This window comes from Orcinus orca, chromosome 6, assembly GCF_937001465.1.
Source record: "Orcinus orca chromosome 6, mOrcOrc1.1, whole genome shotgun sequence".
Taxonomy (NCBI): Eukaryota; Metazoa; Chordata; class Mammalia; order Artiodactyla; family Delphinidae; genus Orcinus; species Orcinus orca.
In genome coordinates this window covers 94316307-94318403 of record NC_064564.1, presented here as the reverse complement: position 1 = coordinate 94318403, position 2097 = coordinate 94316307, and the positions used below count along the sequence as shown (strand labels likewise).

At 37.7% G+C, this 2097-nt stretch overlaps 1 non-coding gene across 1 annotated transcript; it reads right to left on the bottom strand.

The window, feature by feature from the left end:
• Positions 1-1535: 1535 nt before the first annotated feature.
• Positions 1536-1642, bottom strand: LOC117201938 (U6 spliceosomal RNA). Its single transcript, XR_004484082.1, has one exon. It is a non-coding gene; the product is annotated as a U6 spliceosomal RNA (small nuclear RNA).
• Positions 1643-2097: the final 455 nt, after the last annotated feature.

Here is a 2097-nt window from a genome sequence, read left to right as displayed (position 1 = left end):
TTGACAAATAAAAATGTAATATATTTAAAGTATTCAATGGGGTGATTTTATATATGTATATATTGTGAAAGGATTCCCACTATCAAGTTAATTAACACAACCATAACCTCCCATATTTATCTTTTTTTGTGTGAGAACATTTAAGTTCTACTCTCTTAACTAATTTTAATTATATAATACAGCATTATCAATTATAATCACCACATTATACATTAGATCTTCAGGGCTTATTCATCTTATAACTGAAAGAGTGTACAATTTTACAAACCTCTCCCTATTTCCCCCTGACAGCCACCATTCTATTCTTTAAGAATTTGACTTTTCTTTTTCAGATTCCCCATATAGGTGATACCATGCAGTATTTGTCTTTCTCTGTCTGGCTTATTTGATTTGTCATAATGTCCTCCAGGTTCATCTATGTTGTCGCAAATAACAGAATTTTTTTTTTTTTTTTTGGCGGTACGCGGGCCTCTCACTGTTGTGGCCTCTCCCATTGTGGAGCACAGGCTCTGGACTCACAGGCTCAGCGGCCATGGCTCATGGGCCTAGCCGCTCCGCGGCACGTGGGATCTTCCTGGACAGGGCCACGAACCCGTGTCCCCTGCATCGGCAGGTGGACTCTCAACCACTGTGCCACCAGGGAAGCCCCCCTTTCCACATTTTTAATTGGATATTTTTGGGGGTTGCTATTGAGTTCAGTTCTTTATACATTTTAGATACTAACCTTATATCAGATACATGGTTTGTAAATGTCTTCTCCCATTCCATAGATTGCCTTTTCATTTTGTTGATGGTCTCCTTTGTGTGCAGAAGCTTTTCATTTGATGTGGTCCCATGTGTTTATTTTTGCTTTCGTTGCTTTTGCTTTAGGTGTCAAATCCAAAACAAATATTACCAAGGGAATTCCCTGGTGGTCCAGTGGTTAGGACTCAGCACTTTCACAGCCGTGGGCCCGAGTTCAATCCCTGGTCTGGGAACTAAGATTCCACAAGCTGTGTGGCATGGCCAAACAAACAAACAAAAACCCCTCAAATCATTACCAAGACCAATGTTAACGTCAAGGAGCTTTTTCCCTACGTTTTTTTCCTAGAAGTGAAAACTTATGTTCAAGTCTTTAATCCACTTTGAGTTGTTTTTTGTGTGTGATGTAAGATATAGGGTCCAATTTCACTCTTTTTTGCATGTGGATATCCAGTTTTCCCGACACCATTTATTTATTTATAAAATTAATTTTTATTGGAGTATAGTTGCTTTACAACGTGTGATTTTCTGCTGTACAACAAAGTGAATCGGTTATACGTATACATATATCCCCTTTTTTTTAGATTTCCTTCCCATTACGTCACCACAGAGTACTGAGTAGAGTTCCCTGTGCTCTACAGTAGGTTCTCATTAGTTATCTATTTTATACATAGTAGTGTATATATGTCAATCCCAATTTCCAAATTCATCCCACCACCCCTTCCCCCCTTGGTATCCATAGGTTTGTTCTCTACATCTGTGTCTCTATTTCTGCTTTGCAAATAAGTTCATCTAAAACTATGGAATGCTTCATGAATTTGCGTGTCATCCTTGCACAGGGGACATGCTAATCTTCTCTGTATCATTCCACATTTAGTGTATGTGCTGCTGAAGTGAGCACTCCCAACACCATTTACTGAAGAGACTCTTCTTTCCCCAGTGTATATTATTGGCTCCTTTGCTAAAAATTAATTGACTATGTATGCATGGGCTTATTTCTAGGGTCTCTATTCTGTTCCATTGATGTGTGTGTCTGTTTTTAGACCACAAACATAATTGTTTTGATTCTTAGAACTTTGGAATATATAGTTTAAAATCAGGGAGTGTGATGCTTCTAGCTTTGTTCTTCTTTCTAAAGATTGCTTTGGCTATTTGGGACCTTTTGTTGTTTCAATAAAGTTTAGGATTGTTTTTTTCTTTTTCCATGAAAGATGCCATTGCAATTTCGATAAGTATTGCATCGAATATGTATATTGCTTTGGGTAGGATGGCCATTTTAACAATGTTCTTCCAATCCATGGACATGGAATGTCTTTCCATTTATTTACGTCTTCTTCAATTTCTTTCATCAATTTT